Here is a 26,779-nt window from a genome sequence, read left to right as displayed (position 1 = left end):
GGGCTCCCGGCACACAGCTCGCATCTGCAGCCCCTAGACGTTCTCGCCCCTGAACACTAGATGTGAACTAAGCAACAACAGCCCAGCGACTTGAAGGATGAAGAACAGAATCTGGATTATTGCCGACGCCGCCTCCTCTGTGCAGGTCAGTCCCTGAGCCTTGTGGGCTTCATGCTTTTGGAACTTTCTTTCTGTACTTTTTCCTCTTTTTCCAAAATATACATTAACGTAATTAAAAAGTGTGAACCCATTACTTTTCCCCTTTTCTGTGCTGTCACATTTGTTTGTTGACTGCCCTGGTTATATACATGAAATTCACAAAAGGAAAGTTTCTCTGTCTGTGTTTCTTTTCCGGCCATGACTGGAATTGATTTCATTTCACTGTTATTACTCATAATAACGTTGTTGTATAGAGGAGGCAGGTATTAAAAGGCACCGTCCCAGGGGTCAAACCCTGCAGGAATCCCTGCTGCCCGTTACGTTTTACGTGGGGCACCCACAGTGAACATGCTCTCCTTGCGGGCAGGCACGGAGCCCAGGGCCCGCTCTTGCAGCTGGCTTCCCTTCCTCACCCCCTGCCACTCAGCAGCTCCCAGGGCACCAGGGAAACAAGACCTGTCTGCCCTGGCGTCCTGGGTGGGCGGCCCTCTGGGCGGCTCCAGGTGGCCACCAGCGGGACCTTCTGCCGTCTCCAAGACGCTGAGGTCCCCATCTCTTCTCCATCCACACTCACTTCTGAGGGGGTCTCATGAAGGCCCACGGTTTGAAATACTCTCTGGAAGCTGATGGATCCCAAACGGTCTCTCCAGCTCTGACCTCGCCCGTTAACTTCAGCTTTGCATCTCCACCCACGTTCTTGCCACCTCCGTCTGGATGGCTAAGAAAGTCTCAACTTAAAATGCCTCAAAGCAGAATTCACCAGGTCCGCTCCGCCCTCCACCAAAGCTGGCCCCTCCATCTCAGGCACACATTCCAGGGTCGTCCTTGACCCCTCTTTCTCTCCCACCCCACCCAACCCATCAGCGAGTCCGTCGGCCCTACTTTCAACATAGATCCTGAATCTTGTGGGTCCTCAGCACCTCGGCCATCCTTCCAAATGCCTCATCTCGCCTGGAGTCTGACGTCAGGCTCCACGCTGCTCTCCCTGCCCCCCGCTGTCTGTTCTCCACCAGCAGCCAGAGTGACCTTGGTAAAACGTCAATTTAATCCCATCTCTTCCTTCTCGTTGGCTTCCCATCCCACTTAGCATCAAAATGCAAAGTCCTCCCCACGCCTCCAGCTCCCTCCTGGCCGCCCTTCCTTCCATGGCATCCTCACTGTGGCACCCCAGCCTCCTTGTTGGTACGCCAACATGCCAGCCACCCACCCACCTAATGGCCCTTATTGCTCTGCTCCCTCTGCCATGAAGGCTCTTCCCCAGGTGAAGTCAAGGCTCACGGCCTTCGGATCTCTGCTCCAACGCATCTGGTCAGGAAGGGCTCTGAGCGCCCCCATCTGAAAGAGCGAGCACCGGGCCTCCCCTGCTCCTTCCGGTACGGATATTGCATGACGCTCAGTTTACTTGTTTGGTCTCTGTCTCCCCAGCAGAAGAAAAGCTGCACGAGGACAGGGACCTTGCTGTCTCGTTCACTACGACATTCCCAGCATGCAGAGCAGCGCCTGGCACCCATTAGAGGCCCAACAAATATTTATTGAATCCACGAACGTGGACTCACGATCGACACGTGTCCTCAAACCAACTCTGTGCTGGGTATTGTTATCATACACCCATTCTGCAGATATGGAAACTGAGGCTCAGAGAATGGAAGGGATTTACCGCACGATCCCTCGGGTAATACTAGAGCCATGATTAAAACATGGGCTTCAGAGAACAGAAAATCAATAGGGAAAATTGATAAAACCAAAAGCTGGTTCTTTAAAGAGATCAATAAAATCAAAAAGCCTCTAACCAGGCCAACTAAGAAAAAAGAGAGAAGATGTAAATTATTAATATCAAATGAAAGAGGGGACATCACTATAGTTTCCATGAACATTAAAAGGTTAAAAGAAGACTAAATAAGTCTATGCCCCGAAATTTGATAATGTAGATAAAACAGACAATTTCTTGAAGGACACAACCTGCCGAAACTCAGAGAAGAAAAAATAGACACTCTGAATAGGACTATGGCTATTAAATAAACCAAATCAGTAATTAATAACCTTCCAAAACAGAAAGCAGCAGCCCAGATGGGTTCACTGGTGAATTCTACCAAACACTGAGAGAAGAAATTACACAACTACCCTACAATCTCTGTCAGAGGACACAAGCAGAAAGAACACTTCCTAACGCACTCTACGAGGCCAGCATTACCCCAATACCAAAACCAGAGAGACATTACAAGAAAAGAAAACCACAGGCCAATATATGTCATAAAATAGGTGTAAAAATCCTCAACAAAATATTAGCAAATCAAATCCAACAATGAGTAAAAAGAATTATACAGCATGGTCGAGTGGAATTTATCCCAGGTATGCAAGGATGGTTCGACACTTACAAATCAGATGACGTCATCCAGTACATCACAGGCTAAGGAAGAAAAATCACATGATGCTATCAACAGATGCAGAAAAAGCATTTGACAAAATCTAATACCCACTTTAAAAAACTCTCAGCAAACTAGGAACAGAAGGGCATTTCCTCAACTTGGCAAAGAACACCTACAAAAAGCCTACAGTTAACATCATACTTACTGGTGAGAAACCAGAACTTCTCCCATTAAGCTCAGGGACAAGGCAAGTACGTCCCCCGTCACCACTGCTTTTCAACATTGTACTGACGTCCCAGCTAATGCAATAAGACAAAGTCTTTTATTTTCACAGATTGATAAGGAAGGTTTTTTTATTTTTACAGGTGTTGTGTTTTTACAAATTGAGAAGAAAGGAATAAAACTGTCTCTGTTCACAGATGACATGGTTGTCTACGTAGGAAATCTGAAACAACTGACAAAAAAAGACTCTTGGAACCAATAAGTGTTTATAGTAAAACAAGGTTGCAGGACAGAAGGATAATATACAAAAGTAAATTGTTTCTGCATATAAAAGGAACAAACAAGTGGAATTTGAAATTAAAAACATAATATCATTTCCAATAGCACCAAAAGAAATGAAAGACTTGGGTATAAATTTGACAAAATATGTGTAAGATCTATATGAAGAAAACTACAAAACTCTAATGACAGATATCAAAAAAGAACTAATAAATGGAGAGATATTCCATGTTCATGGATAGAAAGACTCAGCCATCAAGATGTCAGTGCCTCTCGACTTAACCTACAGATTCAACAAAATTCCAATCAAAATCCCAGCAAGTTATTTTGTGGATATTGACGAACTAATTCTAATGTTTACATGGAGAAGTGAGACCCAGAACAGCCCACACAGCAGTAAAGGAGAAGAATCAAGTTGGAGCACTGACATTACCCAACTAGAAGGCTTACCATAAAGACACAGTCATCGAGACAGGGTGGGACCAGCGAAAGAAGACACAAATAGATCAACGGAACAGACCAGGGAGCCCAGAAATAGAGCCCCACAAATACAGTTAACTGGTCTTTGACAAAGGAGCAAAGGAATACAATGGAGGAGACGTCGTCTTCTCAACAAACGGCCCTAGAACCACTGGACACCACACGTAAAAAGCAAATCTGGACACAGATCTTACAACGGTCACAAAAATTAACTCAAAATGGATCACAGGCCCAAATGGAAAATGCAGAACTATAAAACTTTTAAAAGACAACACAGGAGAAAAATCTAGATGACTTTGGACTTTACAGATAATCCGTGAAAGAAAGGATTGATAAGCTGGATTTCATTAAAATTAAAAAATTCTGCTCTGTGAAAGACACTGTGAAGAGAATGGGAAGCCAAAGACTGGGAGAAAATATTTGCCAAAGACATACACATAAAGGAGTGTTATCCAAAATACTCAAAGAACTTGTAAAACTCAACAACAAGTAAATGAACAATCCAATTAAAAAATGGCAAAAGATCTGAAGAGACAAACTCACCAAAGAGACACAGATGGAAAATAAGCACAGGAAAAGATGATCAACACCCTATGTCATCGGGGAATTGCCAATTAAAACGACAATGAGATACCACTACACACCTATTAGAATGGCCAAAATCTGGAACTCTGACAACACCAAGAGCTGGCAAGGATGTGGAGCAACAGGAACCCTCATCCACTGCTGGTGGGGATGCAAAGCGGTCCAGCCACTTCGGAAGATTCTCAGAAAACTAAACACACATTATCACACAATCCAGAAATTGTACTTCTTAGTATTTACTCAAACGAGTCAAAAACCTATGTCTGCACAAAAACTCACACACAGATGTTTATAGCGGCTTTATCCATAATTGCCAAAACTTGGAAGCAGCCAAGACGTCCTTCAGTAGGTGAGAGGACCAGCCAGACAATGGACTATTATTCAGCACTAAAAAGAAACGAGCTCAGCAGCACTGTTCACAAAAGCTAAAATGCGAAGCGATCCAAGTGTCCGTCGACAGACGAATGGATAAGCAAGATGTAGTTTACACACACAAAGGAATATTACTCAGCCATAAAAAGGAAGGAAATTCTGACTTATGCTTCAACATGGAGGAAGCTCGAGGACATTATGCTCAGTGAAATAAGCCAATCGCAAAAGGAGAAAGACTATACGATTCCGCTTCTATGAGGCACTTAGAGTAACAAAGTCACAGGGACAGAAGGCAGAATGGTGGTTGCCAGGTGGAGAGGGGAGGGGAATTGGGAGTGATGGAGTAACGGGTGCAGAGTTGCAAGAGGAGAAGCGCTCCGGAGACAGACGGGGTGATGGTTGCACAACATTGTGAACGTACTTAACACCGCTGAGCTCTTCTCTTAAAAACAGTACATTCTACATGATGGCTATTTTACCACAATAAAAAATTGGAAAAATAAAAGAGACGCGCTATCAAGCCATGAAAAGACACGGAGGCGGTAGAAAGATCAGTGGATGCCAGGGCGTGAACTGGGGAGCACAGGGGGCTTTAGGGCAGTGAAACTACTCCGTGTAATGTTGTAGCGACCAACACATGCCATTAAACGTTTGTCCAAACCCACAAACGCCCCCCATCGAGAGGGAGTCCTCACGGAGACTACGGGGTTTGGCCGATGATGACGGGTCCATGCAGGGGCCTTGATCGTAATGCAGGTACCACTCTGGCGCCCCATGTCGGCAGCGGGGGAGGCTGCACACGTGTGGGGCAGGGGGAATCTGAGAATTCACCCCACTTTCCCCTTAATTTTGCTGTGAACCTGACACTGCTCTAGAAAATAAGTTTATCAAAAAAATTAAAAAAGCCTTTGGAGCCCAGGGTTCAGTCTCTTTCCTCGACCCCACAGAGCTTTTCTCTCACAACCCAGCCCTACCCAGGCCCCAGACAGGGGGACACCCTGGCGAACCCCAAAGCACAGGAATGGCATCGTTCCTTTCTCCCCACATCAGCAGCTCCGTGCCGATAATAAACTACAACAGCCAACAGAGCTGCCAGCCAGCCAGTTTGGACTTTCCTCTTTCTTTGCAAGCTGTTCATTAAAGTATATTTTACACTTTTAAATAATAGAAGCAGCAGCTAAGAGGGGCACAACGACCACCAGCCATGTCAGAAGACTCAGACTAGGCCCGTCTCTACCACTCTGTAGCTGTGTGACCTTGGGCAAGTCACTTCCCCTCTCTGATGCTGACACGGCATCCGAAAATGGGGTTCCTACTCCCTCCCTCCCTGCCACGCCCGGCTGCTGGAAAGTTCTTCAGCTGTAATTCCCATTGTGTATATAGGTCATTATTAAAAAACAGTAACAGAGCCTCTGCAGGGCACATTCTGCTCGTTTTTGCTGCATAAACAGATAAGCAAAGCTTTGCTGGTTCTTCAGATGGGAAAATGAAGACTTATCGTCTCTCCAGGATGTGAAGAAAAGGCCGTCCCCCCAGCAAACGGTCCAGCCTCGCTCTCTCTGCCAGCTGTGTCAGGGACCGAGCATCTCCGAGCGAGAAGCTCCACTGGCTTAGCCTCCTGTCAGGGAGGACAGCTGCGTGGCCCTGAAATGAACCTTCTTGGGTAAATTTAAAACAACTCAGAAAAGAAAAGAAGGAAAAGGTTTGAGATGGAAAATATCTAGGAAGGGAGCAAAGGCCAGGGAGCTGTCATGAGTCACATGTGGACACAGGGCTGGTCTGAGGCCAGCAAGCTCTGGCCACGTCGGCTGAGTGAGCAGGAAACCGGGGTGGTGAGAGCCTGTCACCCTGTCCCCTCACCTACGAGTCCCAGACAGACAGAGAGGCGGAAGCCAGGAAGGGGACAAGGCCTGGGCCACTGTCCCTGCCTCGTCTCAAACTCAGGGCTCGCGCCCCATCCGTCCGACTTGGAGAAAAATGAAGGGCGGCATTGAGATGATGAGAGTGATGACGTCCACCCACCACTTTCTGGACTCCTTCCGGGGCAGAGGGCAATACACCTGACATCCACCATCTCATTTAATCTGGACCACAGAGCCTGCAACTGCCATGAAGTCCTCATCTGGCAGGAGAAGAAACTGAGCGCATCTGCTCAAGCTAAGAACTAGGTAAGAAACAGCCCTGAAACGGACCCGTGGCCGGAGCTGTGCTCTCCCGCCCGGGTCAGACCATTTACGGTTTCTAAACACCAAGGGAAATGCAACTCAGACCAGAGTCCACCGAGGGGGCGAGCACGGAGTCAAGAGAGGCCCCAGACCTGCGTCTTCAGCGGGAGGCAGAGGGAGCGACGACCTTCCAGCCCCAGAGGAGAAGGTGCCAGGTGGGGATGCAGGGTAACGACCTGGAGGAAAAGGGGTGATGCAGCCCCACGAGGCAGATTTGGGGCAAGTAGATGGCGGGTACAAGAAAACTGATTTCAACCCAGCTCAAGGAGACATTTTGACTGTCAGTGCCAGCCCAAGGCAGCCCCAGGCTGCACACGCCGCAATGGAGGCCAGGAGCCCTTAGTCCCCGCAGCCCGTTAGGAAGATGCTGGAACCTGGCAGGAACTTAGGGGTGGCGATTCTGCCACACGTTCAGTTGCCTTTAAGCCCCTCCCAGGCTTTGCAAAGCTGACCCATTTGACCTTCACTCGACTCTTTGTGTGAGCAGCAGAGAACATTGATCCACCTTGCAGAGGCAATGAGGGTGCTCAGAGAGGTCAAGTGACTTGCCCAAGGTCACACAGTGGAACAGAGCTATAACTGGGACCCAAGTCTTCCTTCAAATCATGCTGGAGTTGAGTAGGAGGTTAACCAAGCTCACCCGGACCACTGGCTTCCATTCCCACCCCTGGCATCTTCCTGGAATCAAGGAGGACCAGGACGTCTCCCTCACTCACTCCCCTCTCTCCAGTCCATCACAGCCTCTTCGTTCCCGGAACCGCAGCTTTGTTTCAAGGCCACAGCCCCTCCCACGAGCGCTGCCCTGGATCATTCCGGCAGCTTCCCAACCAGCCTCCCTAATGGTGCCTCATCTTCCTCCGCCCACCGGGAACGCTCAACCTCGCCGCACCCTGGGATCACCAGGGAGCTTGAAAACTTCCCGACACTCCTCCGAAAGTTACACAGGAAGCCACAGCAATCAAAACAGCGCGGGACTGTCCTGAGAACGCACAGACCAACGGGATCGAAAGGAGATTCAGAGACGGATCTGTGTGTCTACGGCGGATGGATTTTAAGCACGGGCGCAAAATGAGCCAACGGGGAGAAACCGGTCTCCTCACCCAGTGGCACTGGGACAACTGGAAAGCCAGACGCCAACCAGTGAAGCGGGGCCCTGCCTCACACCACACACGCGTCAACTCCAACAGCCAAAATCTACACTCAGAAGGAAAGGCGGGGGAATCTTCATGACCTTGCATTTGGCAATGGATCCTCAGATAGGAACCCCAGAAGGCTGAACCCCAAAGGAGAAAATCGATAAACTGGGGCCCAGGGAGGGGCTCTGCCATGGCGGCCAGACGCCATCACCCGCCCGCTGCCCACCCCTGCTTCCCGAGCACGGTCAGCCCTCTGCAGGAGCACCGTCCCCACGCTTCCCGGAAAGGGCCTCACGCACTCGCTCCACCTGCCACAGGGGGCGGGCAGGGGGTAAAACCTCAGGGGACTTCCCTTCCCGTCTGAGTGCCAAAGTCCGCGAGGCCAGGTGGAGAACATGGGAAGAGCGCCACCACGGGCGCCACGGGGTGTCCCTGTGGGTGTGCAGGCGGCTCTGTGACACACGGGCACCAGCGCCACCGCCATGGGTGATGCTGAGTCCTGAGGGGTGCCCCAGGGACAACGTGGGTGCTTCTGCAGGTGCCGTGGGTGTGAGGTGCTGTCACGATGCTGCGGCACGTGGCTGTGGACACACGGAGGGCCTCTGTGGCACCGTGGGAGCCCCAGTCCACACTGCCCTCGGGGCAGGAGCGCTGGGTCTGGGTCCTGACCTGCTGCTTTTCAGAGGAGAAGCCTGGAGGCACTTACACCCTCTCTGAAGCCGAAACGGCGCCTATGAACCCCTGGCTCTCGGGGTGAGGGGAGGACCAGCAAAGACCCCCAGAAAGGGCCCATCAAGACCATCTGGAGAGCAGCACACACCGTGGAGGGAGCTCCAGAAGGGCTGTCCACACCCGGGTGGCCCTGTGCCCAGGGTGTCAGAGCAGAGCGCTGACACAGCCCAGGCCCACGCTCGGCCCCATTTTAGACCCCGCACAGACAGAGGCATGCATCTCCAGGGTGACCGTTCTGTTAGTCGCAAACACCCAGCTCGTCCATCCCCAGAGCCCCAGCCTCTTGAGGGAGGTGACCTCGGAAGGCCATGTTCTTCCAGGGGGCTGCCGTCGTCCAAGGCCAACGGGAGTGCCCCGCTGGCGGCCCCATGCCCTCACCACCACCCACTTCGGGGCGTGCTATTTGCCCACTTTATAGATGAGAAAACGGAGACTGGGGGCATCAAATCACTGCCTGGGCCTCAGCCTCCGCCAGCCCGGCCCCCAGACCCCAGCAGAGGTTTCCCTCCATGGCACGCGCCGTCGGCGGTCGTCTTTAAGTTTCCCTGGGACTCCAGCGTTCCTCTGTTTCCTGGCACACAAGAGCGGCTAGGCACCATGGCTCTGCTCCCTCGGCAGCCCTCCCGGAGATAAACGGAAACAGCAGCATCCTGGCTGCCGTCCTCTGGACTTGAACGATCCCTTCCTCTCGTCCAGCAGGGCCCACAGCCACCCGCTGGGGAACATCCCTGGCTGGAAGGCCCCGGGCGAGTCCAGCTTTTTCCGACTCGCTTCAGCGCTGTCTCCTGATGATGAAGACCACGCGGATCCAGGCTCTGTGATAAGGTGACGGCTTCCTGTGGGGTTCAAGGCAGCCACTGCCAGGAGTCTGACCATGAAGATGATGGCCCGGCGGCGGGCCGAGTGGGACAGGCCGTCAGGGATGGACAGGCCACGCAGGCCCCGGGCCCCACCACTCTTTGCCACCGTCCACTCAGGCCTTGGCCCAGCCCTGCTTTACTGGCTGCTGGGAGCCGGATGTCCTGCTTGGATCCCAGCCTAAAATACTCCCAGCCAGCGAGCACACTCCAGAAAGGAGAGGACGGGCTCCGAGACTGGGGAACATTAGATCGGTGATGAGGAACGTGGCCGAGGGCTTCCCAACCAGGGGCACTGGAAGCGGACGGAAGTGCAAAGGCCAGCAGGTGGCGGGGCACAGCCCTTTACAGTGTGTACCCCCATGCACCCTCACAGCGGCCCTCGGGGCGGGGGAGGCGGGGGGGGGGGTGTAGGGAGGGGCAGTGTGGGAGGCTTTCCTCACCTCCTTCATCTCATTATCACCCCAAAACCACCCCACGGGTAGGTGCTATACCCCCACCTTAGAGATCAGAAAACCAAGACCCATAGGGACTTTAAGAAGAGCCCAAAGTTTAAAAAAAAAAATTCTAGGACAAGCAAACAAGTCATTTTTATGTCTTTAGGAAATGGAATTTCAGGAATTTCAGATTCAGCTAAAAAGTTATTTTTAACCTTATGCTTCAAGTCTGAGCTGGTAAGAGAAATACACAAGAATTGTATGGTCGTCCAGGCAGGGGCTTTAAACCTCTGCCACAGTGCTCACTGCTGTGTGACCTTGGGCAAGTGGCTTACCCTCTCTGAGGCCCGGTTTTCTCTTCTCTAAGAAAGGTGAGAACAGGACCAAGATCACAGGGCCATTGAGAGAAGCGAATGAGAGGATGCAGGGGCGCGCCTGGCACTTCTCCCGGCAGAGAGTGGCCTCAGCCAGCGGAGGTTAAAGTGACTCTTCTGATCAGCTGGACTCCAACCAGGTCCATCTGCACTCAGACCCTGGGGTCTTTGCACGGAAGGACTCAGTCGTCCTTTGCCCAGACTGGAGACCAAATCTCCTAGGAGCTCTCAAATCCCCTCTCCGCTCAGCAGCTGTCCCCAGGCACCCGCCCCTCCCGGCTGCCCCCCACACCTGTCATGTCCTCTGCGCCAGCCGTGGTCTAGGAAGCTCAGAAACCGAGGACATGAGGGCCGGAACAGGGACTCCAGTCACTGCCGCCCCATCTTACAGAGGAGAGAACAAGGCCCAACGAGGGAAACAGCTGATGAGGACTCGTGTGGCATGATGGTGGCACAGACTGGGTCAGAGGACAGACGTCCTGGCTCCTCATTCAGGAACCTTCCATGAGGCCACCCAGCCCACCGCCGGTCCCGGGAACCCAAGGACCAGGCCAAGAAGCAGCCCAGGCCTTCTCCACTCCCGATTCCATCACGGAATGTGGTGATGGGGCCGAGTCCTGTGGGTTTAAATGCTACCCAACAGACAGCCCTGCGATGGGGGGGAGGGGTCACCCTAGGAAGGCCCAAGACTGCAGTGGGTGTGGGGAGGCCTGGGAAGCAGGGGACACAGGCTGGACCCTCTGTGCGCCCCCGGGAACGCTGCCTCCCTGTGGCGGGCTCGCCCCCTCCAACCCTTCAGCCCTCACCTCCTGGATGGACCCTGCGGAGCCACTATGACCCATGGCCCCTCACCGGGGCAGCCGCCAGCCTCGGAGAGACCCCACCCCAGCATTGGCCTCGCTGCTCCATCCTCCCCTTTGCTCCCCATCCCTGAACAAACATCGGGGGTGCGGCCAAGAGTCAAGCGGCCCTCGGCCTGCCCTGCGCCCCAGCACGAGCCAAGAGCTCTCCGGCTCGGACGTAGAGGGTCTGGAGGGCAGCGAGAGGAGAGAGAAGGGTGGACCCCTTCTCTGAACGAGGGAGGATGCCACTCCGCCACACTGCCACGTCATACCTCTTTCCACCGCTTTCTTCTCCTTTCAGGGGTGGAAAGACGCCTCGAGGTCTCTTTCCAACGGCGGCTTCCGTAAACTCTAAGAGGAGGAGAAGAGAGGGAAGTAAGTGCTAAAGAGGCAGTGGTGAGCGGGGCCTGTGGCTGAGGGCCACTCAGCTCAGACGTGCACCCACTCATGTGGGTGTCCCCTCCCTCCATCTCTGCAGCCGCAGAGGCCACACAGGCCCCCCCAGCCAGCAAGACACGGTCCGCATCCCTTCCCACGGGCCCCAGGATGGCGTCCCGGAGCCTCCGGGCTGGGGCATACTTTCAGGCTTCCAGAATCAGCCCGGGAGCCAGCGCAACGTCCACGCGGGGACATTGAGTCTGCAAATCACATCACATCACGTTTCTTTGCTTCCAGCTAGAACATGATCAACACGGCGTGAGAACTCCATCCTCCTCAGGCGGGAAAAAGGCTTTCTGAGTAATTTGGAAAACGGGAAGGAGAATTCACCTTTGCTTAATGAAGGAGGCTTGGGGCAGACCAACACCCTCAAGCTGTGGATCCAGGAAGAGATAAGCCATAAGAAGAGAGGGTCTGGTGGGGAAACAAGCATCTCAGCCAGGGAGGGCAGGGGCCAGAAGCCCAGCCTCTCCCGCTTCCCCCGTCAGTTTGACGAGGGGCCCGGGTCAGGAGCGAAGGATCAAATTCCCCGTGTCCAGGCCACATACGTGCCAGGTGAGGCTGTTGCCAGGCCCAGGGGACGCGTCTGCTCGCACGCACGGCTGAGAAGCAGAAGAGCAAGGCTTCCAGGGGAGGGGAGCCAGGTTCCCCCGACTCCATTCACCCCAGGCTCCCCGCCCCCAGTGAGCAGGCCGCACAGGGGAAGCCCTCACCAAGTGTCCTGCTGGCTCAAGGGACAACGACAATAATCCCATGACCCTCTCTGATCCCGTGGGAAGGCACCCCCACGTTAGGGACCATGACCACAAACCAGAGGAGTCAATAAGTCGCCCAAGGGCACACAGCTGCAGTGGGGCAAGGCTGGGACTGGAGCGCAGGCCCACGGGCAGGGAGGCCTGGTGCCAAGCGCCAATCCCACAGCGGGAGACGTGCAAGCAGAGAGCAAGGGCTCAAGGTCGATGCTGTGGATGCCGTCTCGGCGCCCTCCGCACGGTGGAGCTTCTCAGAAGCCCCACTAATGGAGGGGGACCACGGCGTGGCCGGAGGAGGCGAGACTGTTTATCTGGCCATCTCTGCCTCAGCCCAGGGGACCGCGTGGATCACAGACCAGACGGAGGCGACAATCAGAGGAATTCATGATATGTATAAACACACACATACATACACATCCAGATGCAGACATACATACAGTCCCACGCCGCACAATGAGCGATGTCTGGGTCAGTGACAGACCACATACAAGACAGTGGTCCCATAAGATGAGTCCCACACGGCCTAGGTGTGCAGCAGGCTGTACCATCCAAGTCTGTGTAACCACACTCCATGATGTTCACACAGTGACGAAATTGCCTGACGACGCAGCTCTCAGCACGCATGCCCGTTGTTAAGCGACCGTACACACACACACACACACACACACACAGACACACACGGATGTACGTGGCCGTATGCAAATAATTTTCATTCTTAACTACAAAAGCGAAAGTTATTCCTTAACCCGTCCATCCTATTTAACCGAGAGAACCACCGCGAAATCTTTGTAACATGACTCCCAGACTTTATTCTACAGGATCACGTGTGTGTGTGTGTGTGTGTGCGTGCGCCAGGTGGGCCCAGGTGCAGACGGTGTGACGACACAAACGGGCTCTTGCCTCACACATCCTACGCCCCCAGTATCACTGCTGTCACATCTACCCACGAGCGAGAAGAGAGCGACCTGGAGCCTTCCACAGTCGCGTAACACCCCAGGAGGTGTGGACCGTAATTTATTTACCTCTCCCACCACGGATGTGGCGGTGTTTCCATTTCCGGCCATTAAACCTTGCTGTGATGGGCCCCATGGTGCCCACATCTCCGTGTGGAAACGTCCACGCGCTGCAAAGCCCGGATGCCCACAAGTGCGAGAGCCGGGCGAGGCCCTGCACACAGCACATCTGAGCAGACGCTGACAAACCGCCTTCCCAAAGTGCTGGACCAGCTCCCCTTAAACACCAGGGCGGAAGGAGTCCCTTTGCTGGGACGCAACTTTGAACCCGGGGTTTTTCCGGTCACCGCCCAGTGGCTGGACGAAGGGAGGAGTTTATTTCCAGGCTCACGACGCTGCACACAGCCCCACCGCCCAGGGGCATCTCCGGGGATCCCGGGCGCACCTGAGCCGGGTACCATATTCCCCGGCTCAGAACTGATAATGAGCTTTTATGAGCTCTGGGGACCGCGAGGAACACGTATTAATGTCAGGCGTGCCTGTCAGCCACGCAGCCCGGGTGAATGTCACACGTTAGCGGCATGAAAGGCTGCGGCCACGCTGGGAAGAGGCTGGGGGCTGATGTCAGGCGGTGGGCGGGCCCGGCAGTAACTAAAGCACTTTGCAGGCTCGCCCTCCGGGCCTGAAGCTGCCTCCGTCTTCGGAGGAATTCTGCCCTCCTGCCCTCCCGCAGCCCGCGAGGGGGTTAGTTTATTGCCAGTGTGCCAGGAGAGCAAAATCCTGCCCTAAGCCTGAATCCTATTTAGGCAAATCTGCGTGTGCGAGAGACCAGCTGGGCTTGGAATTTCTTCCTCCTTCCCCCCTCCCCCAACCCCGACAGCTCATTCAGCCCCTCCTCTCCGTGCAGGAGGCAGGTCACCACAGATGTCGGACCCAGAGCCCTCCTAGGACGGAGAAGGAATCCCAGGGTTTAGGGCCAAGAGGGGAAATGATCCTGGGTGACAAGAGGCAGCATCAAAAGATGGTGGGCCAGGCGATAGTGGTCGCGGTTGACCTGGGCGTCTCGGGCTGGAGAAAGGAAAAGGCCACCATCCTCGGGCCCCCAGACCTGCTCTTGTTCTGCACAAAGACTCCTCAGGTGTGGGGTGGCACAGCTGGAAATGCTGAGTCCAGCTCTAACGAGCCCTGTGACCTTGAGCAAGTGACCTTCCACCTCGTGCCTCGACTCCCACTCTGAGGAAGAGCGTCAGCAACAGCCGCTGAGTCACCAGCTGCCGTGAGGACTCCACGGGGACGTCTACACAGAGAGCCGGGCACGCAGAGGCCCATCTCTTGAATGTAAGACCCCGCAGATTATAATCGGACCATCATTTCACGGACTTCTCGAAGGAAAAAACACGACCTTTAAGTGAATTAAGGAGGACGTCACTTATTGTATGACGCGTCCTGGTTTCAGAGACATTCAAATATTAAAAAATAACTGAGCCTTAGACCGTGAATACAGTCAGAGCTTAATCAGCGGTAGCGAATGTGCGACTATCGGTCGGTCCTGCCGTGTTGCGAGGTCTGGCTCAAAACTCGCATCTTCTTCCTCCTCTTTTTTCTTCCGGAAAAAGCAAATTTGCACTGTGTGAGGGAAGCTGGCTCTCGATTTATAAGGAAAATCCCGGATGGGGCCCGGAGGAGAGATTTTAATGTCTCCTCTGATGCTTTCTCCTCTATTTTTTAATTAAAACAGAACACATGTCGCAACAGTGCGCACACCCTGAGCAGACGGCCACTGAATTTTCAGACAGCGCGCCCCTGCGTAACCCACGCCCATCAGACTCTTCTCTGCTCTCCCCGGCATTGCTTCTCTTCCAGCGCACGTCTCCCACATGACCCTTGACTCCCCACCCCCACCGCCACTGCCCAGCCCGGCCCGGCTTCAGCCTTCTCACTGCCTGTCCGCTTACTGCAAACGGGCTCCTGGCTGGTTGGCCAGCCCGCTCCCTCTGTTCCCTCCAACCTGCCTTCTCCTTTGCTGTCAGACTGAGCCCATGAATGCGGAGGGGCCATGTCTCTCTCCTGCGTCAGTGGGTTCCCTGGCCTCCCTTTGCCTACACAGAAGGCCTTTTATCATCTGATCTCTGGCTGCCCAGCTTTCCAGGCCGATCTGCAGGTCCTCACACTGGGCATAGACCCTGCAGTCAAAGAGAACTCGCCTGCAAACTGTGGACCACCAGAGCCCTATCTTGCTCGCCTGAGCAGGGGCTTAGATGAGCTAACAGATCCTGGGTGATTCCCACGGAAACACGTGCTAAATAAGCCCTTGATACACAGAGGAAGCAGCAATGACGTAACATAGAATCTGCGGCTGCTTTCTCTAACAATGGTAGAGGCCACGATTAGTGGATCCAAATCAAACTTCTCAGGTCCTTCCCTCCCTCCCTCCGAGGTCTCCACTGAGCACAGATGAGTCTACACCCCATACTTAATCCACAACAGCTGAACTCTCTAATATTTCATAAAGTTTCCAGATAATGCTGAAGGCTACTGGTTTACAGTCTCTTGATATCCTACAATCCCAAGTCAGCAGGCTTTCAGAGAAGAAGGAGAGCTGGGAAGGCTTCCTGGAAGAGGCGGCAAGGAAAGGATGGAGGGAGGGAGGTGACCAGCCCAACGATGAGCCTTTTCCGGGGCAGCTCCTGCTAGCGATCTCCCCCTCCCCACTCCAGCCACCCACCCTCCATTGCTTCCTGGCTCCTGGGTGGAACTGCATCCTTCTGAGCCTGTGACCACCAGGACTCTCGGTCTTGTGCCTCGAGAAGGGATGGCAGCCTCAGCGAGACCCTGGGCTCAGCCTCGGCGCCCTCTCCCCACGCCGATGCCAGGTCACGGGACCCAGGCCGGGCCCCTGCCAGGCTGACACGTCCCTTGTTGACAGATAAAAGCTTGCAGTTTGTGGCTCCAAAGCCAAGCTGGGCCTTTGTTTCGCTTTGTTTTAACTTAGCAACGCGGGGGGAGTGATGTGGGGGAGAGGGGGGAGCCCAGGCGTGTTCAGGACACGTTCCTGCTGCGTCCTGCATCTTCATGACCCCCAGGCAGCCCTTAATGAAGCTGCCGGAGCCTGTCCCGTCTGCCCGTCTCTCCGCCTGCACCTGTCTTGCCGGAGGAGGGACAGTTTTTCCCAGGACCACCTGCCCAGTCACTCAGCCCCATCACCCTCGGGTCCCATAATGAGCCCCTGAATGGGCCTGCTAATTGTGCCCCAGGGTCACAGCAGGGCTGGGGTGGGAGCCAGGACATCCTCAGAAATACTGGGATTTATTTATGCCCTGGAGCAGAGGGCCGCTCCCTCCATCCCACTGGGCACGGGGTGGTGGGCTCTGGGACTGCCAGCAAGGTCCAGGGAGGGTCCCCCCAGGCTGAGCCCATTAGCTCTTGGCAGCTTGCGGAGGGTGGAAGGCCCAGGGAGGAGGGGCTGTAGAACCCCATCAGTTAACAGGGGAGCTGTTTCTTCTCCATGCGATGGTCCTTAGTCATCCTCTCTCTCTCTCCGCCCCTCCCATCAGTCTCTGGCCTTTCCTGCAGATGGCGCAGCAGCCAGCGTCTCTCGTGCCCTCCCCAGCAGTATCGGCGTGAGACAGACGCCACCACGATGCTCCACTGAGCAGGAAGGAGAATGCGGGCCTCTGGGAGCCCAAGCCCCCTGTCAACAGCGGGCACTGCCCTGCGCTTGCTCCCGTGTCCTATCTGTAAGGTTCCTGAAGGAGGTGAGGACGAGGGGTCCCCATCCACGGGAGCCCACTTCCCACCTGATCTTCACTCCTCACCCACCCACGTGCAAGGGGAGCGGGATCACCCTTCCCATCCAACAGAGGAGGACAGCGAGCTGGGCCACAGCACTTTATGTCACCACACATCGCTGCCTTGTTCGTGGAGAGAGGGAACAAGAAAGCATAGAGCATTCTATCAGGGGCGTCTGCTAAGGAAGGCTCCCTCACCTGCACGAGGGAGGCTGCAGCGCACCTCCGGGCAAGCACCCACAGCCTGGGCCTGGGCACTTGGTCCCAAAAGGACCTGGAAGCCCTCATGGTTTAAGGGACCCATCCCTGAAGGTGGAGCCTGGCCTGCCCACCCTGACACCACCGTGCCGTCCGCATGAACGAGTGAGTGAACGACACGAGCCCCGTAACTCCTCCACCAGGCGGCCAGTGTCCTCGTCCTCACCAGCCAAGGATGGCACTGAGGCTCAGAGAGGCCAAGAGGCTGGTCTACAGCCCCAGAGCTGAACCGGGCCGATGGAGGACCGGAAGCCACGATTTTGTCTGCAGCCCAATTGCCCGGAGCCACGTCATCGAGTCCAGCCTGCAGTAGGGCAAAGCCGGGGTGTCCGTCCTCCCCAGGATGCATCCGAATGGCTCTCAGGCCACTGGCCGGCTGGAGCAAAGACCTCTGGGGTTTCAAAGGCCACAAGAAGAGCCAGCGCTCCCGGGACGTGGTTCAAGACCAGAGACTGTCTTCGTGCTGAAGGTGGCGTTGGGACAATGATGTCCCGACACCTTCCAGACCTTGAACTCACTGTGGATCCACCGTGCAGTCTTATGCACCCGGGACGCCCGTCCGAGGATATTCTGCCTCTGAGAGAGGCAGTAATAAAAAGCCACACGACCGGAACAGAGATGTTTCCACACTGGCCACCCGCAGCTCAGCAAGGAAGCCGAAAGCTGAGAACGCGTCACTGGAGCTGAGCGGAGGGGCCGACCCCACAGCCAACCACAGCTTTCCTCCGGAACGCGAGGCTATTAATTCAGACTTTATAACCCACGGGGTTGCGGTGGAATCTGGGAAAATGGCACCCCAGCTCTTTGTCATTCTTCCCGGCTCAATCCATGTAAATATATTCTAACGCAGAACCGCAGAACGGGTCTGCGGGAGGTTGGAGCGCACAGCCATTAGCATTTTGATGGGTTTTCCCAGCACATGGAACAAGACAGCTTTAAAATTCAGAGTGTGGAGATTAACCCTTCCAGTCATGCCTTGCTCTCCCCAGCTCGAGGTGGCCAAGAACTTTCTACCCCTTTACTGACCTCGATTAGGAAGGAAGGTCAGGAACTCAGAAAGCTCAGTCTTAATGTCCTACAGAGAAGAGACGACGCTGATTTTCTAGGCTGGGTGAGTCCAGCTCTCCAAACAATTAAATGGCAGAATCAGGGACGTGGGAGGGGAAAAGGCTGTGCGGGGCGTGGGGGTCAGGAGCATCTCTGACTCAACAGAAGGACACTTTAGGTCCGGGAGAGGAGCCCGCCGGTTCCCAACAGCGCGGTTTATCTGCAACTGACAAAGGCCCCTCCTCTTGATGTCCACGCCCACTCCACGTCCACACCCCCAGAAGCATCTCCGAGGAGAATCGCTCTGTGCTGCCTATTACACACGTGGGAGAGAAGGATCAGAAGTCAGTTCCGCTCCACAAATCCCTGCTCTCAGGAAACTCAGTGTAGACGGGGAGAGAACCAGGGAAATGAACGATTACAGTGAAACACAGTGGGCGACAGAGGCAAGGGTGGCCGCCCTGAGACCCCAGGGAGACAGGCACCTCAAACCAAGCCGGGTTTATGAGCAGGTCACACCCTTCGGGGGGGTGCCTGGTCCTCCCTCAAAACTCTCTTTTGAAAGTGAATGTTATGTAATATCAAGTGTAGACAGGGAGAGGCACAGAGTTTTCTAGCGTCTGATCAGAAAGAACATATAGATGCTGTTAAGAAAAATGACCCAAAACTTGGAAATCGGGCAAAGGCCGGCCTTTTCCACATCATATGGGAGCATTGCATAGCAGATCCACCCAAGGATTCTTCAATCATCTAGGGGATTCTAGAAGAACTTTGACTCATGTGAAGTTACATGTGATCTTCTAGATTTTTTTTCTTTTTTGGTCTCATAGAAAAGATAACCCCAAAGGTTATGATTTTACTGCCAGTTTCTTATCAACCCAGCGATCTTTTTTTTTTTTTAGGAAGATTAGCCCTGAGCTAACTACTGCCAATCCTCCTCTTTTTGCCGAGGAAGACTGGCCCTGAGCTAACATGCGTGCCCATCTTCCTCTACTTTATACGTGGGACGCCTGCCACAGCACGGTGTACCAAGCGGTGCCATGTCCGCACCCGGGATCGGAACCAGCGAACCCCAGGCTGCCAAAGCGGAACATGTGCACTTAACCGCTGAGCCACCAGGCCAGCCTAAACCCAGCCATCTTATTCCAGGCTTCTTTCTTCAAGGCCTGTGTAACACCCGTGCCTCTCATTCTCCATCCTGCTGGCTTCCTCATTAAGGAGTTAAATCAATTTTGGATCCCTGTCCGTTAAAGATTTATGTGAGATTTTATATGATTTATAATTTCTTGAAAATTATACTTGACAGTACACACCCCATTACACACACACACACACGATGCCTAAGGAAAAGAATGGGATGAAACACAGCAAAACCTTCCAATGGGTAGCTTTAGGTGGTTGAAATATGTCTATGCGTGACTTTTAGAATCAAAAAGTGATAAATGTTATTTTTTACAGGGAGAACATTCACGCCCCCTTCTGAGATTCCCCAAACTAACAGCTAACGCAGATCGCTGGCTCACCCCGTCTCTGAGCTGGGCTCTCGGCACGAAGGCGGCTGATGTCATGTCACCGCCACCCTGCGTGAAGGCACCTTTGTGACCCCACACCAGAGACGAGGAACCGGAAGCCCAAGCGGCCAGCCTCAGACCACAGGCCGAAGCCCAAAGCGCCAGGATCTGCAGCCCAGGCAGCCTGGCCCCGGAGGCTGCCCCCCAACCGCCCTGCAGAGCCGCCTCCCAAGTGGCAATGGAGGAAATAAACACAGCTGCCCGGCCGCCAGGGGTCGGCCTGGAGGAGACCATGTGCCCCCACCCCACCCCCGTCCGTGCCCACACCCCCCGCCCCTCCCCCCCTGCTCCCAGGGCACTGCCGCGGGGCAGCCAGCGCAGGCCTCCGCCAGCCTCGAGTGGAATTCACACGGGTCTCTCTAGCTCTTCTCCATTCTTTTTTTTTGAGGAAGATTAGCCCTGAGCTAACATCCACCACCAATCCTCCTCTTTTTGCTGAGGAAGACTGGCCCTGAGCTAACATCCATGCCCATCTTCCTCTACTTTATACGTGGGAGGCCTACTATAGCATGGCTTTTGCCAAGCGGTGCCATGTCTGCACCTGGCACCCGAACCGGTGAACCCCAGGCTGCCGAGAAGTGGAACGTGCGAACTTAACCGCTGTGCCACCGGGCCGGCCCCTCTTCTCCATTCTTGAGCCTCCCATCACAGCAGGACAGAAGGCTCGCGGGTGCTGGGCAAAGACCACAGAACACCTCTCTAGCTGCTCCGATGGCATCGCCTTCAGCCAGACCTCCTGCCATCCTCCAAAGCCAGCCTGCCGTGACGCGCTCGCACTGTCCCCTCTCTGCCCGTGCTGGCACCACAGAACCCGCTTATCACCTAGATCATAAGGCAAAGAGCAGCCTGGCCTCAGCAGAGAGGAGGCACAGGGTGACAGGTCCAAGCTAGGGGAACCTAAGGACCTGAACTCTGCCGCTAAATCACTGCATGACCTTAGGCAAGTCACCAAGCCTCTCTGGGCCACATCACCTCGCCTTTAAAATGGGGGGGAGGGGACCCATCGTGCTCTGACACCGCAGGGTCTCACACCCACCCCTACGGATTCCCAATAAAGCTCTTCCTATGGCAGGTCACCGCGGGCTAGGTCCGTGTGGAAATTAGGCTTTACGGCAAGAACACCACGTGATCTGGAAAACTAAACTGGGGCGGGCGGGGGGGGATGCAAAGGGAGGCAGGTGGGGAGTGGGAAGAGACGCTCCACCTGACAGGCTCTTGAGACAAAGCACCACCTGTGGGCTCATTCGGGTCAGCGTTTATTTATTCATTTTTTGGTCAAATTTATTTTCCCAGGTCTCCAGGCACCTGCAGACTCAGGCAGGATTATTCGGGCAAATACTATGTCTCAAAACCTTCCCGATAGAAAGCCCCATTTTCCCTGATTTAACAATAAATATCCATCCAGCCTTTACCGACGGCCGTGAGGCAGGTGGGAGAGAGAACAATCCAGAAATTCCAGCCAGGAAGCGAGTGTCGATATTGAAAGACGCGTCTGGAGGTGATTAATTACAATCAAGGGACAATAAGAGCATGGGAGGACCCTCTCATAAAAAGGGAAAACGAGTCTGCTGAGGACGAGGATTCCAGCAGACGCGCCTGCATCTGAGTCCTGGGTGACTCGCCGCCCCTTTCAGGGTCTCAGTTTCATTATTTAGCACCTGACAGCCTGCAATTCTCAAAGTGGGTGTCCCAGGGGTTCCTCGGGAGACGGCAATGTGGAGGGGGAAACCGGGGGGGGGGAAGCAGCCCCCTGAGCCTGCATCAACAGCTCCATTTGGAGCTACTTAATATTTGGGGGCCGTGTGTCGAACTTTCTGCAAGTCCTACGACTACAAGCAAATTAAGTGTCCTCGGACCAAACCATCCCAGACAGTCCAGCACGTGGAATGCCCACGACGGCACCTTGATTAGGAAACCCCAAGGCAGGCTGGTGGCCAAGTGGGTTTCATCCAATGGCATCATGGCAGTGCGTGCACAGCGTCACTTGGGGACGGAATGGCCCTCACTCTGGGGCAGGGCTCTCCACGCCAGGTAGCAAGCCCACACTCCCAGCAAAAGGGTCTGGCAAGATGGATCGTGAACAGCTGGCAAGCTGGAACGCTCACACGGTCCCAGGACTTGACCTCTCAGTCCCCATGGCAACCTTGTGCAACAGGTGTTGATCTCTCCATTTTGCAGATGGCGAACCCGAGCATCAGAGAAGGTAGGTAACCGGCCCAAGGCCACACAGCCCTTCAGCCAGAATTTAACCCCAGCACCCTGACTCTTGATTGCCACCTGGAATATACGGCCCCAGAATACCACGCCTGAGGGGACTGGGGATCGACCGGCCCCTCTCCTCCATCTTTCAGTGGGTGCCAAGGCCCAGAGAGGGTCAGCGACTCGCCCAAGCTTCATTAAGAGCTTGCAGCAGAGGAGGGCTAAAACTCAGACTCCAATCTTAGACTCCTACGTCTTCCCACGCGACCTTGGCACCAAGGGGCCACTCAGGACAGCGCGGTTTGGCGGTCAGAGCTTGGCTGAAGCGCAGACACTGCTGGCCGCAGAGCCAACTGTGCCATGGACATGCTGCGGCGCTCAGGCTCACCAGCTCCCGTCTCACCCTCGCTGGAATGCGATGCCAGTCCCACTGAATGTGCGGGGCTGTCGCGAGGATTCCGTAGGACAGTGTACGCCACGTGGCGCGGGCTCAGTAAGTTCTCACTTGCTTAGAGCTAGAACCTGGGGACACAAGGTGAACGGGACCCTCCTGGGGGATTTGGGGCAGGACACACAGGCCCTTTGTCCTCGTTTCCACCCCCTCCCCCACTGGCAGTGGCAAACTGACCACCGCCCCTGTCTCCCTAGTCCCCTCTGCCTGGGACATCGGGGGGCAGTAAGAGGAATGAGCCCAAGGGAGACGCTGTGATGGGTCTCTCTCTAAGGTCAAGCAAGAAGCATCCTCTTGAACTTTCTATTCTCTCTTGACCTCGTGTTAATTTCTAGCTCAAACTAGAATGATGTCTCTTCGGGACCAGGAAAGGGCTGAGAAGTAGTTTCAGGCTGGCACACGGTCTGCCTAAGGAGATCAAATCCACGCGTTTGCAGAGTCAGGGCATTTAAGATGCAGACACAACCTCACCTCGCAGCATCTGAGATCCGGCAGGAGAAAGTGATGATGTGTCTAAATGTAAAGTGGCAGCTTTGCCTGTTGCGAGGGAGGAAACGGAGGCCCAGAGGGGTTGAGTGGTTTGGCCTATGCCACACAGCCACAGAGTCGGTTGGTGAAAGAGACAGAGAGGGAACCAGGTCTCCCTGCCGGCACTCGGGGGTGCGAGAGACAGAGATGGAGAGAGGGAGGGAGCGAGACCGTGAGAAGTGTACACACGACTGAGCGTGTGCAGCTGAGCGAGCACGAGCCTCTGAGGTCGAAGGGAAAACATCGGGGCCATTTCGAGTTCCACCTGCACTTGACTCGGGTGTGAGAAGATGAGGGTGACCAAGTGTGAGGATGAGTGAGCAAGAGGGATGTGAGCGGTGAGGAGTGAATGAGAGGAAATCCGAGAGCTGGAGAGAGAGAGAGAGCGAGCCAACAAGAGGAGGAAACACATTTGGGCCATTTTCAAATTCCCACAGTTGACTAAATCAAAACAGATTGTTCTGAGACAAAGCGCCCGTTTCAAACCACATCCTTTATCCCAGCGTCAACCCCAAATGGCCCACCTGATGCCCCCTCATGACCAATAAAACAGCAACAGGAACTGTCACAGTCACACGGCGGGTTCTCGAGCAGCAATGCCAAGCCAGGCGTGACCACGGCCCACTGCCCGCATGAGGCCACTGAGGCTGCAGAGGGGGTCACCGAGGCCCACACCTCCCTGCCCAAGTGGTTTCTGGGACGAGGAAGCCTGGGGCGCAGCAGAATCACCCAGCAGGCTTCCCGTGGAAGCTCCGTGCTCCTGAGAACTGAGCCCCTGAGCTGCGCGCAGGCCGGAGCAGGCAGGCCCGAGGCAGGGAGGGAAGCTGGCATGTTCCTGTGCCCAGCTGCCCGCAAGGCAGGGCAGACGCCCGCCTGTGCCCGAGCGCCTGGCGTCAGGACCAGGCTATCAGCCGCTGGGGGCCGTGGTCACCACTGTGCTGGCGCCTGGCGCTGGCTGGCCAGAGGAAGGCCTTGCCCTTCCATGCAAGCCGGGCCCTGGCACCCAGGACAGGCAGGGAGGTGGGCATGCCAGGGCCCCAGAGCAAGGGCTTCCCATCTCCCATCTCCCGGATGCAGGCGGCTGCAGCTCAGGAACCACCAAGGCGCCCCTCTCAACAGGCATGAGGCCGTGGGGAGTGGACAGATGTCACTGTGCCAAGCATCCACGGCCACAGGCCTGCTGTGTATGTTCTAACCATGGTCTTGTCCTCACCCCAAACAACCCTTTGATGTGGGTATACTCATCTCGCCTTACAAATGGGTAAACTGAGGCTCGGGGAGACTATGTAACTCACCCAGGTCACCGAGATGGTGAATCCAGGCACAGCTGGATTGAAGCCCAGCGTGACCAGGCGACCTCTGCTCCTTCCAGGTCACCCGTCACTCACCGCAACACCCTCCTTGCTGACTGGGGTGGGGGCCCGAGGGCAGTGTTTAGTTAGGGGTTCCAAACCCCAAGAACCCTGGAGCAGAAACGGAGAGGCAGACACCCCGCCCAGAGGCTGCAGGCACCGGTCACTTCCAGGCCCCTCTCGCCACCCAGAGGCCCAGACTGTCCCACTTGTCAAGGAAAGCGGGAATCAAGAGCTTTATGCTTCATCTCTCGCTTCTTCAACCAGTGAGAATCCTCCTTATGTTTTGTTTTAATGGAATTTTAAACATTGAAATATAACATATACATGGAAAAGTACAAAGATCTGAAGCGCACAGCTCAGGGGCTATCCACGAACTGAGCTCACCCACAAAACCACCAACCAGGATCAGAGAGTGACCCAGGCAGCACCCAGGGCCTGGCGCCCCCTCCCCGCACCCCCACCTTCCGCCCAAAGGCCATCATTGTGGTGACTTCCAACACAGGGCGTCACGCTGCTGACTTCGAACCTGACATAAACAGAGTCCCACTGCGTGTGCCCTTCCACATCTGGCGTCTTTGCTGCACACTGGGATGCAGAGCGTCCCCCGGGCGGGGGGCAGTGGGAGCTCTTCATCCACTCTGTGCCGCGTGGCTTTCCACTGCGCGACTACATCCATTTCACCCCTCTATGTATGGACACTCGCAATGCTCCCAGGTATTGCCTGTCACGGATAACGACGCTATGAGCAATCTCAGACGTGCCTTTTGGGGCATGTACGCCTTTCTGTCGGGTATATACCTAGGAGTGGCCTCGTGGGCTCGTGCAGTAAGCGTATGTTCAACTTTAGTTACATTTCCCAGTATTTTAACGTGGGGTCCCTTTCATGTTTTCAACAAACACCGTCTGCAGCTTGGATGCGGCCCACAGGCCACCAGGGTGCATCTCTGGCCTGTGCGTTTTGTCCGTTTCAGCCACTGGCCAGACCGCCTTCCCCGGGCGCATACTGGCGCCCCACAAATGCATGCAATATTATGGGGAACATTCTAATACCTCCTATACTGAGGCTAGCACTCTCCTCTCCTCCAACCACAGCAGACATCAATAGTCGATCTTGGCGCGTTTCTGCTGAGCCCAAATCAAAGCCTCACCCTCCCTTCAGTGGGGCTCAAGCAGACCCTACCAATCGATCAGAGTCAGCATTTGAGATGAAAGGTGTTGGGCATCCAGCCACCACATCCTGCTGCTGGTCAGTGGCTCAGTCTTCCGACACTCAGGATGGTTACAGAGCAACCTAGAAAGGACCACACCCAGGCCTGGCCCCATTCTTCAGCTTATTTGATTCTGATTCCCACACCAACTCTGCTAAGCTGGCTGCGAAGATGATTTCTCTCTTCCCTGGTGTGTTCTTGTTTGTTTGGTCTGGGGTTTTGCCCTGGGTGTTATGGATGGCAAGCCCAGAGAGGGCTAGTGCTTTGCCCAAGGTCACACAGCAAGGCTACGCCAAAGCTGGAACTTGAACCACCTCCCTATTTCTACTCCAGGGCACTTTCTCTCCACTCCAGGGCGCCTCTCAATTAGGAGCCCTGGACAGACCAGGAACATGATGATAACCTCATTCATCTGAGACCAACCGCATCTGTTTCACTTCTTCCCCGCTAAGCAGTAAACAGGGGAGACAGCGCCCAGGCTGGCTGCAGGCTGGGATCTCAGCTCAGCGACAAGGCCGCAGCCAAGAGTGGGCGAGGCTTCCTTCCCAGGCTGATCCTGGGCTAGGAGGAAGAGATTTCCCCCGGCAGCTGAGATTGGTGATGCGACGCGGCTGAAATGTGCCCTTTTCCCACACGATGATGCCCACATGCCGCGGAGGGAGGGGCTCCGCCACGGGGGGTGTCTCCAGCAGCAGCCCAGCCGCTCTGTGGTCCTCCAGCCTTCTCTCTTCATTACCATTTGCAGAAAGACCCACAGTGCACTTTGCTGCGATCTCATTTTCTCCCTTCAACCAGGCCAGATGGATCCTTCTAGTCTGTCTCTCCTCACTCATGCTAGAAATTTTTTTAAAAGCTCAAAACTACTAAAAGTTCCCTAACATCTGCAAGTCTGCCTTTTGAGGCCATTTTTACCAAAATGTACCTGAAACTGGGTCCTCAATTGTGTCACCATGGCATTTCCTCCCTCGGGGACAGCTTTCCCTTCACCTCCCAAGCCTTTCCTTCTGCGGGGCGTGGGGGCTTCCGGGAATGGCAGAGGAGGAATCTGGAGCACCGTCCGCGTGTGGGGAGGGGAGGCACCGGGTGCATCGTCCACATGCTGGGAGGGAGCCACCCGGTGAATGGTCCACGTGCGGGCAAGGGAGGCACCCAGCGCATCGTCTGC

The 26,779-nt window shown here is 54.9% G+C and overlaps 1 protein-coding gene across 5 annotated transcripts in view; it reads right to left on the bottom strand.

Moving 5' to 3' along the window:
* The window catches only part of TSPAN18 (tetraspanin 18), a 170,896-nt gene that overhangs the window by 128,218 nt on the left and 15,899 nt on the right, over positions 1 to 26,779 (bottom strand). For 3 of the 5 annotated variants that reach the window (XM_070563824.1, XM_070563823.1, XM_070563825.1), the window contains exon 2: positions 11,339 to 11,417. The exons of 1 other annotated variant lie outside the window; for it this stretch is intronic. The gene's annotated coding sequence lies outside the window, so the exon portion shown is untranslated. Of the gene's footprint in view, positions 1 to 11,338; positions 11,418 to 13,278; positions 13,507 to 26,779 lie in introns of those variants that run through there. One more of the 5 variants, XM_070563826.1, reaches the window with a different exon arrangement.

This window comes from Equus przewalskii, chromosome 11 (assembly GCF_037783145.1).
Source record: "Equus przewalskii isolate Varuska chromosome 11, EquPr2, whole genome shotgun sequence".
Classification (NCBI taxonomy): Eukaryota; Metazoa; Chordata; class Mammalia; order Perissodactyla; family Equidae; genus Equus; species Equus przewalskii.
The sequence above is the reverse complement of the archived record's forward strand: the minus strand, read 5'-3'. Positions and strand labels throughout refer to the sequence as shown.